Source organism: Fukomys damarensis, unplaced genomic scaffold (genome assembly GCF_012274545.1).
Source record: "Fukomys damarensis isolate Sample0158 unplaced genomic scaffold, DMR_v1.0_HiC HiC_scaffold_11, whole genome shotgun sequence".
Lineage (NCBI taxonomy): Eukaryota > Metazoa > Chordata > Mammalia > Rodentia > Bathyergidae > Fukomys > Fukomys damarensis.
In genome coordinates, this window is record NW_022900923.1 from 10,378,829 (window position 1) to 10,392,554 (window position 13,726).

Sequence of the window (13,726 nt, forward strand, 5' to 3'; positions counted from 1 at the left end):
CGCACCCCCGTACCCGGTGGGGGGCTCCGGGCCCCTGGGAAACCCAGAAGCGCACCTGACGGCCCGAGGACGTGTCCGCCGAAGGGCCGGTTCGCCACGCGTGGTGCGCACGTTGCCGTGGGACCGCAGTTCACTCTAAAATCACGCCCATTTTAGGGATATCTCCATGGACTTTGGGGAAGCCATGATGTTATTGCATTCACCACCACATACCGTTTCTTTCTTTTGAAGTTCATGGCTCCTGAGAACATGTGCAATAGACTTTTTCCAAAACACCGTAATTTACCATATACTACACCATAAACTTGGAAGTATTTTATTTATTTTTTAGAAAAACCCAATGTCTCTTTGGGCAGCACCCACCGAGTACCCGTATTATAATCCTCCATGTGGCTCTAGGCTTGTTGAGGTAACCATCGTTTTCTCCCATTGTAAGATTCTTGTTGATGCCATTGGCTTCTTTCTCTCTGTAGAAGACTTTCTCCTGACAAGCCCTTCCTTCCCTGCTTCTGTAGGTCCCTTCTTTCAAATTATATCCCTAACATTTGTATAACGTGTTTTATTTGTACACCTATGACCACATCTCTCTCGTGAAATGGGTATCTGATGGGATTATGGACAGGAGTAGGAATGAAAGTAAAAGTGTCTATTGTTTTCATTAATCTACTTTTTTCTATTTATAAGTGAAATTTGTTTTGCCTGACCAATCTAGATCAAATTTGCCATTTGAGCATACACAGTTGGGCAGGGGATATAAAAATAAAGGTGCACCACCCATCTTAAAGTCCTCCTATGCTGCCTTCCCCTTTTTCCATATTTCTCAACAGGGAGCCGATTAATAAGACTGAAGGCATGATGGTGCACACCTATAGTCCCAGAACTCTAGAAGGCTGAAACAAAATCACAAGTTCTAGCCCAGCATGGGCAAGTTAGGGAGCTAGGAAATCCTGTCTCAGAATTTAAAAAAAAAAAAAAAAAGAGTTGGAGATAGGAAGAAGACCCTGGGTTCAATCCGCAATACCATAAAAATAAACAAAAATCGTAGATTATTCATAATTCATAAAATATACATAATTTATTTCTATAATTATCAGACTACTTACAGTCACTATTGGCAAAATGATTTGGTTTCAGGTTCCTTGCTGTAAAACCCAAAAATGGATCAGATTTTCATTCTACTGTAGCAGAACCCAATTTTATTTTTAAGAAAATAGTCTCAAAACACCAGCATTAGTGTCAAGCTTTTTAAAATATTTTACTTGGAGAGAATTGTGGTATTCTGAATTACTGAATTACTAGACATCTTATCAATGAAATTCCATTTGTTTCCAGTTGTGATGTCAATGTATTAATGAGAACTAAATTTGTCTCATGAGCCCACGCTGCCCAAAATATATTTCTCCTGGTCTCACCACATTGTATTGTATCATAGATAAGTTAAACCCTAAAACTATTTTATAAACTGGAATTGGCTTTGTGTGTTTGAAAAAATTTTTAAACTTTTACCTCTTATCTTTTCTTCTATGATACTGTCATAGGTTTCCATAATAAAACTGCCTTTTAAAAAAACCCACAACATTTGTATGATCACAAACCAATTGAAGTATATTTCTCATCCCTCTAATCTCTTGAATGACAGGTCTCCACTGAGCATTAATGTTTAGGCCGAGTTTTTTCTACTTTGAAGCTCTTAGGTGTCCAACATGTAATCAGCATCAAGTGGGCAGAAGGGTAAAAGGTATGGAGGATGGTTCAGGGAAGGTTTTCTGAACATCACCTTCCACCTGTGTGCATCTAGGAAGAACTCTCTCAAGCCGTCGAACTGCGAGATGGATTCTGGCTCAGGAAGAAAGAAAAAGATTTGGAGAACAGCAAGGCAGGCTCTGCTGCACAGTTATTGGTTTCTGAAATAATAACCATGTTATTTCTACAGCTGTAATTAGCAAGTAGATGATAAGCTGAGAAATTTCCCAAATGGCATAACTGAAACAAACAGCCTAAGAAATATGCTATGGATGGAATGTTTGCGTTCTCCCAACATTCAAATGTGGAATCCCAACCTCCAATGTGATGGGACTAGAAGGGGAGCCTTGGGGAAGTGTCCTCAGGTCATGAGGGTGGGGCCCTCAGGAAGAGGATTAGTGCCCTAAAAATACCCCAAGAATTTGGATCCCCCTTTCTCTACTCTCCACCATGGTACTATGCAATGAGAAAGTGACAACGTACAAACCAGGAGGCAGGCCTTCACCAGGCTCTGGGTGAGCAGAGGACTCGACCCTGGACTCCTAACCCCTAGGACTTTGAGAAGTAAACTCTATTAAAAAGCCATCCAGAGTGTGGGTTTTTACCAAAGCAACACAAACTGACTAAAACAAAACCAAAAAAAAAGTGCACTGCAATAGCTATCAATACCAATTCTTTTTCTCTTTTTGCGTGGATGTCTTTCTTATAGCATAAGAAATAGCCAAGTGCCTATTTTGGAACATAGGAGCCTTCTGGAGGACCAGATTATATCACTAATCTGGTGCCATGTGAAACTGGAATACTTAAAGCACCGTGGAAACTTCCCTCTTACTTCGCTGTCAGTTTTCCCTGCTACATAACTAGAGTATGAATGAAAATGTTTTTCATTCATATTCTCTCTCTCTCTCTCTCTCAGACAGTTAAATCTGTACGCCACTTAAGCAATCTGTAGGTTTTATATTTTATGTCAGGACACTTGAGTCACAGAAAGTTACTGACCACAATTAAATAACTGCTTATAGAACTTCAAGCTAAAATTCATGTTCTAACTCCAAGGCAACAAGCACACATCATTATTATTCCCAGCTGTGTGGCAGAATCATGGTATACAATAAAACTAATGCATACATATTGTAATCCCAGAGCCTCGTTTTAGGGTATAATTTCATCTTCCTGTGGTCATGTGCATTTTTAGTTGTTTCAGAGTCTGCTCTGTGGGGACTGAACTTTCCAATACAACAGCTAGCAGTGAAATAATAACTAAATTTCCAGGCTTCACCTGGGTAATTACCTAAACTCTTTCTTCAGTTATCTTAGGTAAACACAGCCCAGTTCCAGAAAGTTTCCCCATCTATTTAAGAATATGGTTTCTTCTATTAATGAAAATACTTATAAAATCACCTGGAAAGTTTCAAATCTACACCTGACCTTTTAAATTCACTATGAAGTCCTTCAGTTGTTGATTCCGTGCCATTTGCTTAGATAATACCAGTTTGCTTTGTTTAGTAGGAAAAAAATCCAGTCTCACAATGTTTCTGTTCACCTTCAGACAAAACTGTGATCCCTTAAGTTACAAACACTATCTGAATTCAATAATGACATTTTAATCGAAACACTGACTTTGCTTTAGAATCCAATCCTTTAGATGGGAGAGCAGGCTGTCTTCCCTTCTCTACTTCTCCATCTTGTTTCCTCCTCCACCCTACGAGTCAGTCTCCGGATAAAGGACAAAACAACTCTTACCCAGCTGGCACCATTGCTTGGCCAGAGTTGCGCTCGCTCAGCCTGGCATGCAGGACCAGCTACACGACGTGCACGGCCTGGCACAAAATGGTAACTCCAGGCTCCTTGCTGGAGAAGGAGTAGGACTTTCAAGATGGTGACAATAGAGCATTAAACCAAGGGCAGGACCCTGTGCATTACAGGTCCCTGGAGCTGCTGGTGTGTGCTGCAGGCTGGCTGTCCAGGCATTCTTTACTGTTGCTCCTAGCTCCTCTACCTACCTAGCTTCTCTACCTGTGACATGGATGATAAACCTTTTCCTTCAGCCTGCTACTCCTGTTTACCCCTCAGCTTGGGCTTTCCTCTGTCTGCTGGGATCCTCCACCCCACCCCACCCCGCCCCGCAGAAAGGTCCTAAGCAGATTGAAGATGGCTGGAGGCCAGTTCTTTCTCTCCCAGGGAACCGGGAAACAACCTTTGCTCCCCAAGTCTGTAGTTATGCGCAGAAGCAGTGGGGCAGCCTGTTTCCCAGTTTCCGAATGGAAGTCAGACTTCATTCCACGGACTTGCCATCTCAGGGAACGCGTTTCAAGCTGTCCACAAAGCAATGGAAGCTCACGGCCCTTGGAGCCCCGGGAAGCTTCCCACCACAAGCTGAAAAAGCATCTTCTACCTCTTCCCATCCAAGGTTGCTGAGCACCCTTTCACAAACCACACTGGAATTTTTCCCACTATTTTGTACCTTACAGTGGATGAAAGTGTTTGAGTCCTAGAATAGATTTTGAACTATTTTCTTCACAACAGCAACCTAGCTAGAGATTTCATAATTTATTAATAAAATCTTGGGATCTCACGTGAAATGTCAACTTTAAATTCCTATTAAAAACATATTCTCTCTGCAGCATGTTTTCTCTGTCTATTTGGACGTGTGCGCAAACGTATTAAAAAATTATCAGCTATTACCAAATAAAATATATTTAGATTAACAGGTGTTCAAACCACACAATTAATTAAAATAGTATCTTCTCTACATTTGTTTGTATCTCTGTTTGACAAATATGTGCCAACAAATTTGTCTTTTTCATACATTATTACCTACATTAATGTTATTAAATATTTTAGAGACTCCTGCCCCTGATGAATGTCTGAAATGTTTTTCCTTAAAAAATTTAAAGTTGAACACAACGACAGTTTATCATTAAACATCCTATGACATAGATTCTACAAAATCAAAAACAAAAATACAGAAATATAATTTGGAGGAGAGCTGGTCACCTGGACAAAGGTTAAGTTGAGGGGAAAACAGGCACGAATCATAGCAGATGAATTCCTTTTAAAATAATGTAAGTTTATCATGATTTCCAAAGAGGAGTTGCCATTTGTATTAGTCACCTTTGCATTTCTGAGACAAAATCCCTAACACACATGCTTTAAAGGAGTAAAGGTTTATTTTGGCTCATGGTTCCGGAGGTTTCATTCCTAGTCAGCTGGCTCCAAGACAGGATCACCATCCTGGAAGGGCACAGTGGAGAAAGCTGCTCACCTCATGACAATTAGGAAGCAGTGAGCTGAAGGAATCCAAGCAAGAAAAAGGATACACCCTTCAAGAGCATGCCCTCCCCCACCTATTTCCTCCAGCTGGTTCCTACCTCCTAATAGTCACTTATCTACGCACTCATCAATGGGTGAATCATATTGATTAGCCCATGAAAAGTTGGACATCCTTACAATCCAGTCACCTCTCTGGGTGTCTACTAGTCAAATCGAGTCAATAATCAAGATTAGCCATCACACCTTCCTTTGTTGTATAGTAAGGTATTGAGAATTCAGAAAATTCTAGAATTATGGTGTTTAAACTGCCAGCCTTTGTCTTATTCCACCCAGAATACTACTGTGGACTATGAGTATGCAAGAGTCAAAGAATAACAATTTAATAGGCATGCTGGCCTACTTTAGGACCACTTGCTCCTCTTTTGAAAAGTAACTTATAGCTGTTTTCTTCTTCCAAATATCTAAGGAAGTCCTTGAGTTACATGACATCTAGAACTCTAATTTACAAGCAGATAGCTGAGCATGGTGGCACATCCCTGTAATTCCAACACTGGAGAGGCTGAGGCAGGAAGATTGATGTGACTTCAATGCCAGCCTGAAGTACAAAGCAAGATGTTTGTCTCAAAAAAAAAAAAAAGAAAAGAAAACACAAGCAGAAACTTCTTTAGATAATCCACAAGGAACAATTAAGAAAGAGTGAAGAAACTAGTAAAGTCTCCACTTCTTTATTCTTAAAGCATTTGCATCTTAATTATCATAGTATCTTTTTCTCAAAGCCCAAGCCAGGGTTTCATAAAACTTACTTGTATATTTGCTCAACCCTCTTGTCTTCTCTGACAAAAGTTTTTAAGCCTCAGATCATACAGATCACATGTTGACATTCACTCCAACTTAATTCCATAATCATGCGCTCACCCCACACAGACAAAAGTTGGGAGCAGATGTGAGAGTAATATGGAGCCTATTCAAGATGTCCTAGCAACATGGGAGACCAGCATAAAGAAGAAACTGTAATGTAAGTAAGTAGTGGATAAAGGGATAAAGAAACATACAACAGGGAATGATTAAGAATGGACTGAGGGGGAATGAGTCAACCTAAGGAGAGGTTAACAGCATTTTGGATGAGTGTTACAATGAGATCCGAAGTTAGGGGGCAAGCACTAGAAAAGGCCAGAGAAAATACCCTCAAGGGCTCCAAGAAAACAGGTGCAGGGAAGATTTCAGTGATGTGAAGACATTTGAGCTGGACTTGAAGAATAATCATGAGAGGGAAGAAGATTCTACATGAATGCAGTCAGTTGGCAGAGAAAAAAGGAAGAGTCTCGAGAATGAAATGTGATACAGGACTGAGTGATCATCTGAGGGTCAGAGGGGTGATGACAAGAAAGAATGGAGGATCCTGACGCTCAGAATTCTCCCTTTCCAGCACAAGAGAAAGTGTGTGTGTGTGTGTGTGTGTGTGTGTGTGCGCGCGCGCGCATATACAGGCCTGCATATTTCAGAGAAGAGGATTCTTCACTCAATCTTAGCCAAAAGGCCGAGAAGTGAAGAGATGAGGGTTCTTGAGAGGCAGGATTATAAAGAGAAAATAGCTGACCCATTTTGACTAAATTGAAGATGAGCCATTTTGTCAAAATGGAAGTACGCCCATTGGATTTCTAGATTGGCATTTTAATTGCTGTGGTTTAGACATTACAGTTCCTCCAAAATGTCCAAGTATCAAAGGCTTGCTCACCAATCCAAGATGGTGAAATCTTTAAGAGGCAGGGCCTAGAGGGATATTGTTAGGTCACTGTGGGCATGGACTCAGTGGGGATTGTAAACCGTAGCCCTGTCCCCTTTCCTTTCCTGGCCATAGGTAGATGGTTTGGCTGTACCATGTAGGTTTGCCATGATGTGCTGCCTTGCCCAAAACAACAGGGCCAGGAAATCATGGACTTAGACCTCTGAAACTGTGAGCCAAAATAAAGCTTTGTTATTTATAAATTCATGGTCTCAGGTATTTGTTTTATTGATAGAAAGCTGCCTAACACAGTAATTAACACAATGGCTGGCATAATAGAGTACTCAGACAATGTATTGGACTGATGCATTGGACAGAATATCCTACCAGAATCAACTGATTTCACACCAGAAGCACTTGAGGACATGGAAATAGGGAAGTCTGATACGGGACTTGGTCTGAAGATGGAGTTCTGCTCTAGTGTGTGGAGTAAGTGGGACAAAGCAGCACTGTGACACAAGAGCTGAGCCTGGGGAAGCAACCTACATTGGAGGGCAGAAAGAAATGCAGGGGGAAAGAAAGCCATAATAACTAAGACGAGAAACAGATGGAGTTATGAAGCCAAGGAAGGAGAGTTCTAAGAGGAAAACAGTGTTTGGTAGTGTGAACACTACACAGAGGTCATATAAAAGATCGAATCTGATATACGTCTCCTGAATTTTACAAATAAATAGAAAGATATTGGTTCCTGGGTTGAAGCAATTTTGTGGAGCAACGCAGTTAAAATCTTCATTGAACTGAGTCAAAGAAAAAATGGAAAAATGAGGAAGAAGGGATAGTGGAATGATACAGAGAGGAACTGATATTTATCAAACCCTATTAGGAGCAAAGTTCTGTTTCCCCTTCCACGTAGAAGGACAGTACAGACAGACCCTGACTTGTGATTTTTCTCAACTTTATGATGGTGTGAAAGCAATGCACATTTAGTAGAAACCATGCTTCAAGTTTAGAAACTTGATCTTTTTTCTGAAGAGCTATTTGTAGTATAATATTCTTTTGCAACCCTGGGCAGCAGTAGCAAACCACAACTCCAAACCTGCCATGCAGCCATGCAGGCAAACAGCTGACACAGTGCTCCATGTTGCTAAGTTTAGACGTTCCCTAGGGCAGGCTTGGTAAGTGCACTTTCAATTTAACAAGGGTTTTTTCAACTTCTGATGGGTTTATGGAGATGTAGTCACTTCATGGAGCCCAGCACAGATAGAAAGCATGTAGTAGACACAGGGAGACACTTACCAGTGACCACGCTTCGTGGCATGAAGGAGGAAGAGCCAAATGACAATGCTTACTGGGTGCATGTAGAATGAAGACTGAACCATAACCTCTTATGTTTGAGTCCCTTGAATATAAGATGATACTTGTTGCATTTGAGTTCCTTCAACATACTAGTGGATGCTGCAGCCACTGCCCAGATCTGCACCCCATCCTTTCAGCATTGAAGCAGACTTTCCCCTTGCTTCTGGGAAGGTTGGTCAGTGATGCCTTTTAATTAAGATGTCTTTCCAGGAACTGCCCTCTACTGAGAAAGCCACTTCCTTGGGTTGTATCCCCTTCCCAATGACTACATAGTTTGAGGGTATAAGGTCTAAGCCCCTAGCCCAGGTTCAGGGTGATTCTATGGCCCTATCTATACCCCTACACTGGTGACCTCTCCTCTGGCTCCCATGCCCCACAGAATCAGGTAAGATCTTTGTTGTGATCGTACCACACTTTTCTGTCTTCCCAGTTCATCCTCCTTCACTCCCCTGCAGGCAGTTATCCTGGCCTCACTTCCCACAAACATCACGCAGGTGAGTCTCCATCTCAGAGTCGGTCTCACTGCAAATCTACCTTCAGAAAACACGAAGAACACCACAAGAGCACACAGTCCCTTGGAAGCGCGGCTAGTACTGTAAGAAGGAAGGCCATGCATTTCTCTACTTTGGGGAGGGAAGGAAAACTCAATCTGAGTGGCTCTTTAGGGTGAGAAATGACAAGTAAAGAGGGTCAAGGAATAAGAAGAACAAACCTGATATGGGGTGTGAGTTACAGAAAAATATAATAGTTCAAACATTTAGCAAATGTCTATGAACTCTAGTCCTATATGCAAAGCAGTTCCTGCCTGGGAAGAAGTGACTCACAAACGGCATCCACCCAGGCTCCCAGTCATTAGGCTTAAATCATTGTTCTTTTATTCTCCAAAATTTTTTGGCTTAATTCAAAAAATTCATAAAGAACCAAGAGTGTTGGCTCTGTTACAAAGAAGAACTGCACCAGCCTTTTGCTAAAGTCAGTTTTACCATTAACTTAATTACATTTTATTACTAAAAGATAAGTATGCTAAATGAATCCTCATATCAAAACACCTATTATAGGTTTGCAGAAGTGACTGTAAGGATGACAGTATTTTTATTAATGCTTATTTTTAAATTACTTTAATTTGACCTCATCTTACCCCAAATTACCATTTGAAATAACTTTTCAAGCTTAGTCCCAACTTAAGGATGGCTCTGCAGTTTTTCTGTAGCAAAAAGTCATAAGATTTTGGTTCATTTTGAGAATAAGCAAGAAGAAGAGGAATTTACATCTTAGGCCAGTCAGATGCATTGGGTGTTGTCTTTTACTGATTTTACATTTAATGTAATTCTACTCTTGATACTAATTTTTATTAACAGGAAGTAATGAGGTTTCAAGAGCTAGCAAAACATGCATTTGGCTTTTCTTATCTGTTTGGGTCAATGTTAGACTTTTTTCAGGTGCAATTAATTATGAATTAAATGAATCCATATGTCATTTGTTGCTAGCCCATCATATTGCATATCAGTAAGGCTTTTATCAATTTGCTCTAAAGCGTGCAGATTTCATACAAAAATGGAAGCTATGCAGTGGTGACTTTTCACCTTTTATAATAAGGTGGTGAGGTGCTGGAAGTGAGAGAGGGCAGAGGAGCCTTCAACTTCCCCAAGCCATGGTCACATTCTCTGCCATGCCTGAGATGAAGGGTGCATGGGATGACTGGTTGGCTCTGCTCTCAGAGGTGATGATGGGTTTGTGCTGAGCTATCAACACTCGTACCTGGGCCTCATGTGATCAATGACACTCAATTTGGAGACGACTGACTGGGGTTAATGGTGCAATCTGTGGCTTTGGAACGGAGTTCTTCTCTATGTGAAACTAATTGGCCCATATGGGGATTAAACTGGTAACAGTGTCCTCATTTGTCAACCCATCTACTCAGCATTTGATTCCAGTTGTGTTTGAGGACTGCCCTGAATTCAATCAATGGCTTTTCAAATCATACCAGCATAAATTCAGAAGGAGAAAGGCAATTTTTAAAATATTAACCCAAATAACTGCAGAAAAATTGTCATAAGCCAAATAGCAAATACCCTACTGCCGATTGTTCTTAAATGAATATCTCTGTGCTCTGGGGAATGACAGGAGGTAAGTCTGTTTCCCATTAAGTACCTTATTCCACCACAAATTCCAGAATTGCATCCAAAAGACATGCTGTCAGACCCCCAACCTGGCTGCCCAATGACTGCTTAAAGGATCACCACCCCAACTACACAACTTTTCCCCAAAACGTCAGACGCAAAACAGGGATTGGACCTTCTTTTTCTCACTACATCTTTCTGTGTTCACCAGGAGCCTTTCTGTAATCTTGACCCCCACAGTTTTTTTTAAGTCCATTTACCAATTACCTGATCAATCTTGACGGTGAAAGAAAAAAAAAAAACAACCTTCAAAACACACTATTATATGCCACAAAATAGAAGCTCATTCTTTTATGCAGGTTTAAAGGATATATATCAACAACACAGAATAATTCTAATTGAAAACTTCTTTTTGGATTAACATATTTTCTTTCTCAATTTCATTCATGCTTAACCCAATGGCTTTTTCCTATTCAATTAATACTTAATATCTAACTAATCCATATAGGAACAAGCCCCAAATTGTCAGTTCAGTGTGCTGAGGTAGTGCTCATACTATAGTGAAAATTTTAAGTTAAACAGGAAGCTTAGTAGACAATGAGAAGTCACATGATGAGCACATTTATATCCAGTAGAAAATCATTTCTCTGTGTAATCTCCCAATTAGAAGCAATTTTTAAATGAGCACATATGTATCTACCACTCTGAGCCAGAAAAGAGTATCAGCAGCACCCCAGGACTTGGGGTGTTCTTCCCCAATGAGAGCCCCTCTTCCCTCAAGAGAAACCACTGCTCGGTCTTTCTGAATCATCCCTTCTAGATCTCTACTATGGCATTCCTCCATTGGATCACTCCATGAATAAGTTTTTCTTTGACTTTGTCTTTGTTCTCAATATTACACGTTTAAGATTCATCCACTGTAACTGTATTTTTTCATTTTACTGTAGTATGATACTCCATTGTATGAATATATCATTATTCTTATAGAAGCCTGTGTATTTCATCCAAACTCAAATTTATGGACATAAAGTTTTAAAATAATATCTTATTTTCTTTTTACTGTCTCAAAATCTATAATGTCCTCTTTTTCATTCCAGATATTGGTTGTTCTCTTTTTTTTCCCTACCTAACTAACCCTAGCCCTCAGATACTGCTTATTTATGCTCATTTTCTCTTATCTTTTCCACCAGAGTTTGTCAATTTTGCCAATGTTTCCAAAAATAACTTTTTAGTTGACTAGTTTTAGCTGACACTTGTTTTGCAATGCATTCATTGCTTTTACTTTATTATTTTCCTTTTACATTCTTTAGTTTTATTTGGCTTTTCTTTTTATAACTTCTTGAGGTGGATGATTAGCACATTCATTTTCAGCCTTTCTTGCTTTTCAATATATGTGTGTAAAATTACATCTTTTTCTCCAATCACTTCTTTCATGACATCGCACATATTTTGTGCTATTACTTTCATTATCTTTTTGTTTGAGATAACATTTGGGTTATGATTCGGTCTTAGAATTATATTTCCCAATTCTGAAAAATGTGGGAATATTTATTGCATGGCAGTATATTTAAAAGCTTATGGAGGCTTGCTTTATGCCCCAATTTTTGATCCATTTGTATAAATGTTCCATGTGTGTAGAAAGAGCAGACACTCCACATTTGGGTACTGTGTTCTATATAAGTCCATAGGTGCATTTTTAAAATTTGTGATGAGCCAGGCACGGTGATATACCTTTACTCCCAGCTTCTTGGAAGCCAGAAGAATCATTTGTCCCGTCTTGAGGGAAAAAACTTTATTATTAAAATATTTTCTATTTTTAATGCTTTTTTGGTCTTTATAGTCTCTCAGCTACTGAAAGGCCTATGTTTAATTCTCTCATTTTGACGTGAATTTGTTTTTCTTGAAAGTTTGTCAATTTGGGGGATATATATTTTAAAACCATTTTACTAAAACATACAAATGTATAATTCTCACAGATTCCTGATAAATTCATCATTGTAAAGAGACCCTTAAGAATGCTTTTGACGATGGTGTCGATTTTGTCTCATGTTGAAGATGCAGTACGCATCTCTTAATGATGGGGATATGCTCTGAGAGATGCATTGTTAGGCAGTTTCATCACCCTAGGAATATGACAGACTATAGGTACACAAGCCTGTGGCGCACATGACATAGCCTACTGAACCCCCAGGTTATATGGTGTGTGTGTTCTATTTATATCTGCTACCTATGGTATAGTAAAACTGGGATACAGCTCATGGGTAGAATTTCATCCCCAGAATGGCAAAACAAAACAAACATATATTGCTCTTAGGGCCCATATGAACAAAACAACACGCACGAGGAGAGAAAATGATGCAACAAAGGAAAGGTTGAGCATGAAATGTACGATGCCACTGCCCCTACAGCATAGCAGGCTGTTTTAGAGTAAGTTTCTTGTTTATAAGTAGACATATAAGCCACGATAGTGATTGAAATGCAGTGCAGTGAATACATAAACACAGGTAGCCATGTATTATCAAGTGTTGTGCACTGTATACAATGCTATCTGCTGTGCTTTTATGTGACGGGCAGGCAGTAGATTGGTTTACACCAGTCTCACCACAAACACATAAATAATGCATTCGGCTATGTATATATAAAAAGGGAGAGAAGATGCAAGAGTGGTACAGGATTATGCACACATTATATATCATATAGAGGTGGATATGTGTGTATACATATGTATATACATACATAGGGGATGCTGCACATATGTGTGGCTATGTTAGCTTTCTTGGTTAGCATTTACATAGAGCCAATGTTTTGTCCTTTTACTTTAATTTGTCTGCACATTTGTGCTTTCTATTACTTTTTTGGGAGGCAGCATTGGGAGCTGAACTCAGAGCTTTGCATGTGCTAGACAAGAGCTTTGCCTGTGCTAGACAAGAGCTCTGGTGCTGAGCTATATTCCTAGCCCTTTTCAAGTTTTTATTTTGAGACCGAATCCTTACTAAATTGCTTACTCGGGGTTCAAGCTTGGGATCTTCCTACCTCATCCACCTGATGAGTACAGCTGTATACCATCATGCCTGGCTTTTCTGTGAATTTGTTAAAGTAAAGTTCATTTACACTTGATAGTAACAATCAACGAAAGTTGGGCTTAGGAAAAAAGAGTACTATCCTATTTGATCATATGTATGTGCTCTGTCTGTCCTAGGCTTCCTTTTCTCAATTTCTAAAAAATTGGCAAACATGGCATTTATTTTCACCTTCACTTGCTGTAGCTCAACGAGGAGCTCATTTGGAAGATCCCAGCTCCTTAGAAGGACCTAAAGCCTCTGGCGAGACAATCAGCTGAGACCAGAGCCCCCCATTTTAATATCTATCGCTTTGGCATTTATTCTTTTTATCTGTAATTTGAATAACTGCTTCAGAAGTTACAACATACGAAATTAAAATTTTGAAGCCTAAAAGTTAATCAATAGTTGTATTGTCCTGGAGCAATGGCGGGGAGGGGGGATGGCAAAAA

General features: G+C 39.8%; 1 protein-coding gene across 2 annotated transcripts in view; it reads right to left on the minus strand.

The window, feature by feature from the left end:
* The window catches only part of Akt3 (AKT serine/threonine kinase 3), a 265,681-nt gene extending 265,601 nt beyond the window's left edge, over window positions 1–80 (minus strand). The window contains exon 1 of one of the 2 annotated variants that reach the window (XM_010642597.3): window positions 56–79. The gene's annotated coding sequence lies outside the window, so the exon portion shown is untranslated. Of the gene's footprint in view, window positions 1–55 lie in introns of both variants that reach the window. The other variant, XM_010642601.3, reaches the window with a different exon arrangement.
* Between the last annotated feature and the right edge of the window lie 13,646 nt (window positions 81–13,726).